An 11165-nucleotide genomic window follows, 5' to 3' on the forward strand; every position below is an offset into this window, starting at 1 on the left:
TGGCCGGAGATGAAGTACCAATACAATTAACTTGGCAACGAGACTCGGTGTTCTGTATCATCCCAGGAGAAGAACCGAGTAGTAGCAGGGCGCATACAGGGTAACAGAAATGCAACTTGGCCACCCACCCTGAAGTGAGTTTTCTTGCATCTTTCCAGCATAGAGAAGCTCCTAGAATGTCCTCTCCTTCAAGAGATGAGGATGTTATTAGTAAGTGGCAATCAAATGACTTGCAAAATGGGATTTGGTCATAGAAGGTGATAAAACTAATTATGTTATCTGTCATCTCAATATGAGATTCAGTTACTTTCCCAATTTGTAATTAGGGGGAAATAAGATAGGGTATGAAAACAGTTTATTCAGGAAAATGAGGGCACCTGCACTTGAACTTACAACTCTTTTGACAGTACCCAAGTAATCTCTCAATTTGTAAAAAAGATCTATTTAATGCTTTCAGATTAGAACCCAGTTTGTTTATTAACGTAATATAATGGCTAAAGTAGTAAATATCTTATGCTTGCTCCTCGCAGCTCTCATGCTCAGCATGTATATTGCACTTACTGATGTTTAGGAACAGAAGAGGGAAACAGTGTTTTATTATCATCTTAGTCAATATATATTATATTGACAACTTTATGTTAGATTAGTCAATTATTAAGGCTATTTATGGAGACAATAATTTTGTTTCAAAACTGTCAGTCTATAATGGATGAGTAAATGCAGTAGTTTGCATTATAGGTGCTGGAGAGACGTGCATGTACTACATTGTGTACCTGTGAAGAAAGCTCAGTGGATAAGCAGGCCACCATAGTTATGTTTACACTAAATTATAGTAGAATACTATACACAGACATCCAACATAATTGTGGACATTAAGGAATCTGACATCGGGCTGGAGAAGTAGGAACTCCTACCCTGGGCCTGTTTTTGTTTATTGCCACCCTTTCCCAGTCTCTTCAGCCTGAACCTACTTGGTGTCTGTTCAGGTGGTTGCCTGAAGTGCCCGGCGCCTGTTTTGCAACAGCCGGCGGAGGACGGTGTCTGTTGAGCTGCCCTGTTTGCTGTTCTGGCGGGGACAGCTCCTGCGTGTTACCTCAGCTCTTCCTGCCGTCCCACAGAGCAACGATCCCAGCTCAGCTGTGTGAGTCGGGGAGAGCCAGGAAACTGCACCCAAAAGCAGAAGGAATCAAGGGTCTAAGCAAGTGGCAGCTGAAAAACTCCCCCACCTTCTTCATTAATTTCACTCATTACAGTCTTTTCCCCGCATGTCACCAAGGCTCTCATCTACAGAATAGGATTTCAAATATTGCATTCAAACTCTACCTTGCAATTTCAGTTTCAAAACATGAACCTGCTTGGGCAGGTTCCCTGCTGGAAGCTGCGCTCTGACCAGCAGCCCGAGGTGTTGAATTGATAGAATAAGGCTACGGCTCCAGATGTGCTCATGTCAGGCCTGTGCATGCTCATCTGTCGAGGTAAATTTGATAAGGTCAGGCACTGGTGTAATTTGATGTCTGTCAGACTAGTCATGCACTTGATACAGTGTTTATCCCAGCTGCCTGAGACCAGATGCTATCTGCTGTGGAGCAGAGACAACCGTAACAGTCTGCTGCAATACTTTTCAAGATTTTTTTCAATCAGCAGAGTTTGTACTGGCTCAGCAGTCTGCACGAAGTGGCCACAGCTTTGTTTTTTAAACCTGGTGATAAGTGTGGCCAATCTAGATTTACTATCGCAGGGCTGAAGCTAAAAGTATTTCAAGAGGAATAGGAAATGCAATATTGCCTGCAATTCCTGCTTTCACACCCTTCTCTGAGGACACCTGCACCAAGTTAAGTTCCCAGTGACTTCTTGCTAAACACCAGTAGCATTTCCATCCCACTTTACCTGTTTCTTGCACAACCAAGAACAAGCAGAAGTTTTTTGGACAGCCACCTGCAGACAGCGTTTGCACAGAGACGCTCATACACATGGGGAGCCTACACGAGTAGGAGGTTGGTTGATAGATGCTGGGGTGGTTGGTTATCTCCTCAACATTATCCCAGGATCTGCTTGCTCAGCAAGAGAGGATCAAATCCTCAACGCCGATACCTGCCGCACTAGATCACTACTAATTCCACACGCCTGTTTTCCACGGTCCGCCGGGGCTGGGCGTTTGGGGGTATGTGTGGGAGAAGAGATGGCAGGTTGCAGTTGTTTTTTACAGGGCGTTATTGTCCGTCAGATGCACGAGTAAGAGGTGCTCCTTGCTCTCTCCTAGGCCTGTTGCCCCCAGTGAACACTTGTATATGCAGTACGTGCTGCTTAGTGACTTTCTGTCAATATAGGAATTCATTTTAATATTTGCAAATGTGGATTTCAACATGCAGTCTTAATTTGACAAAGCTAGATTCTGACATATAACCGACACGGTGCTCTAACGTCATTCCCACTCCCCACCTTCGTGAACAGATCTGACCTCCTGGGCTGCGCGTTTATACAGGGGAAGTTTATGTCACTGTGGAACTATGCATTAAAAATGAAGGTGGGGGTGATGTGGAGGACCATTCAGATCACTCTTTCACTGACTTTTTAAATGGAATCTCATATTTAAATTGCACAACTTACCAACGCTGGTTCAGCAAGTCGAAACTAAAGAACAAAATAATAAACATCCACTAAAATAAAACTCCTCATGCTGTTCACGATGAACTGTTTGATCTTTACAGCTATAATATATAATGGTAGATTCACAGCATCCTCATGAAGGGTTGTTATTGTAGGAGTTTTACAGCTTATCTCTCATTAAACTATAATCTGTATTTTATTGATCCAAATAGTTTAAATTTCCTAAAGACAATGAAGATGATGATTTTGTTCACACGGAACTTTACCCCCTCCACTACTGATTACTTCTGACAGCTTTTAGAGGCCTAAGATAAGTTCATGCTCCTTGTTGTTATTGTTTTGCTACTACAATGTATGCATTTTTTCTGTGCTACTATTTACATCTGAGTGTAATTTGAGTTCTTATCTTAGCTACTCATTATCTGACTTGAAAATCCTGTTTCTAAGATGAACTTCTCAGCACTTAATAGCCTCTGCATCCCGCAGAACATACTCCTTTTCATCTTGTCTATATTTGTTTAGAACAACGTTGAGTTTACAGCAAATCTGTTTCCTTTTACAAAGCTGATCTTAAACTACTCACTTCTGCTTGGCTGAAACTTTCTGCTCAGCTGAAACTTGCTGAAACTACTTCATGCAACACCTTAGTCTTCTTTGGTACAGAAATTACTTCTTCCTATATCGGTGATGTTTCCAATATACAGTGTAAATACTACATAGAAATTTTTCTAGATATTTTTCAGAGGGGCAAAGGTAAGAATTTGGAAGTGTGAACATTTGCCTGCTAATGCTTCCCTGCAGAGGCCGGAGCTTTGCCTCTCTCCCTCTCTGCAGCACCAGTTGCTTTGTCACATCTCCCTTCTGACCTGCCCGCCCTGTCCGAGGAGCAGGAGTGGGAATGAGAGGCACAGCTGAGGGCACTGAGAAGAGTCCTCAGGGACCTTCCAGACTCTAAAACGTTGTCCCTTCTTATGCAGCTAACTTGGTTAGAATTTATTTTTCTTTGTACAGATGGGTAAGAGAAAAAACATTAACAAATAACCAAGTATTTCAAAAGAATGTTTCTACAAAGGCAAGAGTTAACACTTTATGTATAATGGGATTATTCCTGTTTTGGTTTGAAGGCTATGGAAAATGCATATAAGAATATTGCCTGTTTCAGCTTAGATGCTTACTATGTGGTCCATAATCTTGTCATGCAGGTTTTCCACTCTATCTGCTGTTTAAAACTAGAGGCACTGGAGCTCCTACAGTTTACCTGAAAATGATTCAAGGTACCTCAGTGAGCAGAGGGCAGCAGTGAGCGGCCAAGGATTTGCCTCCTGCTTATCCCATGGGAGTTCAGGAATTCTGTTTGCCAGTTGCACAGACAGCCGAGGCTGGTATGCGGCTGCCTTAAAAACAGGAGAGAAATCCAGTAGCCTAATGGCTACGACATTCATGTAGGACAGTAGGGACTAATACGATCTCCTTTTGGCAGGCACTGAACCTGTATCCATCACAATTCCCAGCAGGAGATGTGCCAGAGTGAGGCTCTCCACAACCCTCCTACTTCCAGGGCTCCTCTTTAAGGTTACGCCAGACAGGAGAAGAGATGATGCGTCTGTGGGTGCGTGAGCGTTCAGTGAGCGTGTGACTTCTAACCGCGCTCAGATCAACCTGCAATCACCACATAAAAAACCCCACAAGGCTCAGGAGGTGAGGGTGTGATCCACCTCACGTAACAGCTTGGGCTTCAGGCCCCCAGGCAGCCACCTGAAAGGAGAGATGTGACAGCTTTGCCAGTTAGAGGAAGAATTTGTATCCGAAGAATTTGTATCCAAAGAATTTGTATTCAAAACTGGCACCCTCTAAAACAGTGCAGGCAAAAGGGCTGCACCGACCTGTCACCTCCCCACCTTACAATTGCTGCATAACTTCCCATCTATAAACCAGAAACATATGGTAACACCTCAGTGAGGAGCCCGGTTACACCCCTGGGCCCACGTGGTGCACAAGTCACTCAGGCAGCAGAGGCACATGGGCTGGGAAAGGGGAGCAAACCAGCACCCTGCCTGCAGCCAGAGCATCACCCCGGGCTGTTGGGGGGTCCTGGCTCCTCCCTCAGCTCCAGTTTGGAGGGGCACACACTTTATTAGAGACATAAACCCTTTTGGCTGCATGTGGAGGCTACAGAGTGTCACCCAGCAAATTAAAATATGCTGTTGAGAAGCATCTGTATTTTTCAGAAAGGTGGTTAGGTTCAAATAAAACCCCAACAAGCCCCATCCCAGAGCGTTCATATCCTGTAACAACCTTTTCCATTTGGAAGACTTATCAGGGCTGCTTTCACTTACACAGCTATGCACGGCTAATTTCTCTGCATAATGAAGTGATGCATTAAGTGCCATTAACACTTGACTTTTAATTATTTTTTTTACATTACATTAGAAGCCTACATTAAAAGAATTTGTTTTTGAGATGAAATAATCCTGTATGTATCTCTCATCCTGTCAGAGTGCAGGGAATTGTGTATGAGCTCAACTGCATCAGATATTACCGACCTATTATTTGGGTACATAATACAGTGCTCTAAGTTTCTTGCTGTACATTGTCAGTGACACCTATAGAAGCTTTATGTTGATGTTACAGGAAGGGATATTAAAAAGTCAAATCAAACTTAGAGCAAACCTGGAGTAGCTATGAATACCCAAACTTTTACAAAGCATTTTAACTCAGGCTGACCTCATTACAGAGCAGGAAAGCCGCAGAAGTAGGAATCCTTCCAAGAGACCATGCCAGGCTGAAGATCATGGGCTTGGGAAAGAGCAAATTCAGGCAACAAGGAAACTGCAGGAAACGAGGGAGCTATAAATAGAGTTCAGAGGCTGCCAAGGTTAAACAGCAGCTCTCTCAACATTGTCACAATTTGGACTGAAGAGATTTTCTTTTAAATCCTACGTGGAGCGTACCCATCCTTGTGTTGGATCTGAGTCTGGGGCAATCCCAGCCACCTGCTAGACCGAGGAGCTGAGCGCATGGGTATGGAAACAGCCATGGAAGCCTGGAGATGCTGGAAGGCTGAGGAGCAGCTGCCTCCGAGAGCCAGCTGGAAGAGTTACCCCAGCACGACTGCTCTCACCGGTGCCGTACGAGCACTTCCATGAGGCTGGCTCTGGCATCTCCTTTCTGAGCCTGCCTGCTTCTGCAGATCTCTGCTTTGGGACTGACTCCGTGTCTGCTGCACTGGCAACCTGCACACTGAGTGCTGACCGAGGCTTCCATCAGGGAACCTCACATCCAGACAGCGCAACACAACATGCCTCAACACCTCTCCTCCTCAGGGATTCAGGGCTCCTAAAGGGCCTGATTCTGGATTATTTTCAATATGATCATTCACCTTTTCCTTAAAACTCTAAAACAAACCTAGAGCTTCAAAATGACTTTGAGGGTTTTCTGCTGCATTCATACTGGCTTAAATATGTCAAGCTTTCATGCAATAGCATAAATTCATTTCAGCAGAGGTATGGGCTAAAAATTGCAGCCCTTTATATCTCAGAACTGCCCTACAAAAAGGTATGAATTAACAAAGACATACATTAATAACAAAGGTGTTAATTATAATTGTTACAGCCCATGCAGCATGAACTCTCATCATGCTAAGCGGTATACAAACAACCTGCCAAGTAATTTACAGCTTAAGTAGTTTCCTTCTATTTTACAGAATTTGTCACTGAGCACAGATTATTTTAAAATTGTCTTTTTAGTCCGTGGCACAGCTGAAACATTTTCTTAGTTGATATGGAAAGGTACATTAGTTGTGGATTTGTTTCATATGTAGCTGTTTCATTTTATAAATTATTTATTTTTATTCATTTTATAAAAATATTTGAATTACACAAAGACACTCCTCTTTCTTTACAATTATGCTTTGTTTTTCATCATGGAACTGAAATCATGACAAGTTTTAAACTTCATCTCCTGTTTTTCTTACATGTCCTAACCAGGTCCCCATCCTAAACTGAAGGTGAAGTACAGAAAATGTCAGGAAATTCTGAAAGCAATAATATTCTTTGCCATGAGATTATGCTCTGGAATGAGCTATAGAACCATTGCCAAAACCTCTGGGAAACCCAACACGTGAGTCTCACCCCTGTATTTAACTGTTCTGGGAGAATGCAGCTAAAATAAGTGGCCCTGGCCAAGCGTAAGTAGAGATGAATCTGCTGGCAGAACGAGCAGTTTGCCAGGAATAAGTCCTTCAACATCAAGATCAAAGCAGCTTTTGTCTTCTTTTTCCTTACGTTGGTGTTCTTTTAGACTTAATTGGAAATATTAGGAACTACATCAGCATAAAAAAGTTTTTCAGAGTTTAAAGCTGTCTTGTCTTCAGAGCAGCTGAACAGCCTGCTTTTGGGACCATTAACATGAAGGAATAGTGACATCAGGTGGACTATCACATTAATCACAGGCACATCTCCATTTTTCTGTGGCAACTTCTACAGAAGAATGGGCAAGTGCTTGCCACTGTGGATGCCTCCTGGCCACAGTGAGACCCCTTACCTCTCACCAAGACGTCGCAGCCTTTCAAGCAAAGTATATTTGGCTATTCCTAGACAGGTCCTTACAACACACCCGGCGCTTGATGTTCCATCTCGAGGACGTTTCAGTTACAAAAAGAAAAATGTGTTTGTCTAACAGTAACTTGCCCACATCAGATCCTCAGCGATTTGACTGCAGACAGCCTCTTCTAGAGCGGACAGTCCCTGTTTGCGAGGACCGAACTCTGCCCTCCCTCCTGCTGACGCCAGCCTGGGAAGGATCAGACCCAGCACCTCTGCGGGACGTGCCGAGAGGCTGAGCAGAAATTGTGCTGGGTTACAGGGCCAGCAAAGCCCAGTGCTGTGTTGCCCCGAGTGCCCAGGGATGGATGCGAGAGGATGTAGAATTGTTACAGGAACTAATCCAAGGTTTGCGGCGGCGCGAGATAATACACACCTACAGGTACACATTGTTTTCCCCAAAGTGGTCTGAGAAGATGAGCACTCTCTTAGAGGTGTAGGTTTTCCCAAAATATGTTCCGTTTGGAAACGGTAGGATCAGCTGTTTCCTTCCTCCCTGCTGTAGCTGCAGCCCTGTGACAGAGGAGGAGAGGCTGAGAGAGCCGGGACTGTTCAGCCTGGGGACGAGATGGCTCAGCGGGATCGGATCCATCTGTAGCAGCACCTGATGGGAGACACTAACTCTTCGCAGCCTTATCCAGTGAAAGGATGCTCCCTTCAGGCCAAAACCAACCAACAGCAACCTATATACTAGTCTAACTTCTTCAAGGAAAAAATTGTGACACAGTATTCCCCTGTAATTCCTGATATTTCAGCTACTTCTATAAGAGACTAAAATAATATCAATTCTATCAGAACTCCCCACCAGATCGGTATCTCAACAACTAGCGCATACTCTGTTCCTCAGCTTGTGATTTCCCAAAATTGGCACAGAAGCAGACCTTCTACTACAACAAAGGTAAGTTGTTTGGCATGATTTTAATGTTATTTTCCAGTAAATATTTCACCTGAACAGTTTCCACCTAAGCCATATTTGGGAACCTCTGTAGTTATAGAAGAGAATCTACTAACAGATTTTTAAAGCAGTTAAAGGTGAAATCATCATCCTTAAGCTTTTCACTGTCAATATACAAGACTTTTTTTTCCTATAGAAAAAAATTCAAAAAGTAGTGCTTGCATACTCAAATCACCCCTTTCAGTCTATTTGTTTCCCTCAATCATCCAGCTTTTGTGCTGTAAGGTTTGACTTATGCAACATAACATTCTCCTTCAGCATTTGCTGTGAGCAAAACTTAGTTATTACAAAGTTCTGGACAACTTCTCCCATGACAAACGAAATTTTTTTTTTATACAATAACATTGAAATTCAAATAAAATTATGTAGAATCACAGTAATACATCAAGCGCTCACAGGAGCTACTGCACACGCTGTTCACTAAGTCAACTGAACCCCCCAAAAGAAGTGATTCACCATTAAGCAAAATGGAAATTCAGCACTAAAACCCCACAAAGTTTAGATGTAGTCTTTCTGTCTTCTTTCTTCCCCCCAATAATTTACTGAGGGGTCAAAAAGGTGAAACTCCTTTAGTATAAGGCATGACAGGGCTGCAAGGCTGCACGAAGCCTTCTTTGGTTTCTCACTGTAAAAGCCTATGTTGGCTGTTTTGAAGGACAAAACTTCTCTTCTCTTCTGAAACAGAACCCCATCACCTGGCTGTGCTTTTTTTTAAAAATACTTTAAAAAGTTTTCTTTCTTTTTAGTCTTACTACTAGCCTACTACATGTGGCAGTACTTGCCTTCATGTAACCTCAAATTTACTTCAAATTTAACCATCATGTAACTACTTCAGAAAACCCTTTTACATCTGTGTTACTATTCATAAATTACTACACATACTGCTTCTGCTTGCTACTCGCTGTCACACATACTCTGTGCCAGATCTGGTGCGCACACACGTGCATATATTCACATCTCAAAAGCAACCCCTCTCCTCCCCAAGCGAACTAGTGGGATGTGACGCTTCAACGCTTCTGATTCAAAATTCATCAAAATCTGGGTGCAAATTAATCATTCAGGAGTTATGACTTAAAATCTTGAAGCAACTTCTGTATGTGTAACAGGAGAGGAGCTTTAAGCTGTGGCTCAACCCACAGATTTTCAGAGAGATGCGGGGTAAGTGGCAGCCTTTTATCTACTGTGAATTAAGTACCTTTGTCAAATGACTCACCCGCTGTCAGTGACAAGACCTTGGCAAACATTTCCTTTGCTGGGACACCATCTAAGCCTCTGGCTCCCAACCATTTAAATGTTCAAGGGACACTGTAAACTCAAGAAGCTAAAATTAGAACTAACTTTGGTTTCAAGTACGCAGAGCTTACCCACTCACTGGAGAGCTGTTACTACGCATTACCAGCTAGCAAACAAATGCACAAAAAGCCAAGCAATATACTTAGATTTATGACTTGTTTGCTGTAACATGAGATCTTTCCAGGCAAGACTCCTGCTGAAAGATGCCTGAAACCTAATACAGACTGGCAACAGACCACGGGGAGAGGGGAAAGGAAGAGGGCCATCTCCAGTACCAAACAGGATGACAAACAAACAGCAATCCATCTGAAATTACCGAGAGATGCTGTGAGGGAAAACAAGAGAGAGGAAGGAAAAGAATTGATCAAAACAGCATAGTTTAAACCAAGCTTTTATTACTCCCCCTTCACCTGTCAACAGCAGGAAGCTTATTCCCCAACTATGTAAGATAAAGGCTTGATAATTTTTACCTCTGTCAGAAAAACCACAATGCAAACCACATCTCATTTAGACACAGAATGCGTTCACTGGCTACAGGTTACAAGTTAAAGCTCTACAATTTCCACAGATTTGGTCCAATGGTCACTAGAATCGAGTTTATCTACATCTCCTCAGCACTACTGGCAGGTGTAGCTACTCTAAAATACATACAATGAAACATTTTTATTGCAGTGGTAATTCAGGTTAGCTATGCAGCTGCATTTGTGTGAATGCTTTTTAAGCACAGTTTTATGCCTTCCTGATACTGAACCAAATCACTGTCATGAGGTAAATTGTACCTTTAGTTCTCAGGAGCTTTATGGATTTTTCTTAACTGCTCTTCTACATAGTAAAACAACATGACAAAGCTCCTGAGAGGGGAAGCAGAAGAGCTCCGTGAGACACACACACACAGTAAAAGATGGCAGTAAGGGGACACTGAGCTGCCAATGCCAACAGACAGCTTAGAGCTGCGCTATATCAAAACTGCCTCTCCAAATTTCTGTTTTCCCCCTTTACAAATGGATGGCTACAAGATTGTGAGACAGAACGAAAGAAAAAAAAAGTATGACTAACAGAAAACTAAAATCAGCTCCACCTTTTACAACCAAAAATCCCTTTGTCTTCTCTGGGCATTGACTGGGCTTAGACAATGCGCTGAAATCCAGCAGATTCACACCTGTTTGGAAACACTTAGTCAAAAGACTACATTTAAACTAAACAATAAGGCAAAAGTTTCACTCCATGATTGTTTCTTAGCATTTCTTTAGATACTGCAGAGAAATAGGTTTTCAGCCCCCTGTATTTCTCCCACAAGCACACAAGTGGTGACAAAGTACATCAAGTGTTCTCCTTTGAGCTATGTGGATGCTTGACAGACGAATCATTAACACCCTGTCAGATGAATCCTACACGTCTTTTTTTTTTTTTCCAACTTTACATTATTAGTATTTCCCTCCTTTACATATGCCATTCCTTTTGAACTTTTTTTTCTGAAGTTAAAAAAAATGCAGTGGTAAAAACCACTCTCACTATGCTATACTGTTTCCTTATTTATACTGAGTTAAATCAAACATAAGTGCACATAAACTCTTAGTAAAACTTCTGTTGAACCACCTTTGTGCAGTGAACTGAATTAAAACCAGGTGAATGTAAGTAGGTAATGTCCTCCTATACCACTTACGTCCTCTTTGAGCTTGCAGTAGAGAGAAAAGTGATTGTAAAGTTAA

This window comes from Strix uralensis, chromosome 9 (assembly GCF_047716275.1).
Source record: "Strix uralensis isolate ZFMK-TIS-50842 chromosome 9, bStrUra1, whole genome shotgun sequence".
In the NCBI taxonomy this organism is placed as follows: domain Eukaryota; kingdom Metazoa; phylum Chordata; class Aves; order Strigiformes; family Strigidae; genus Strix; species Strix uralensis.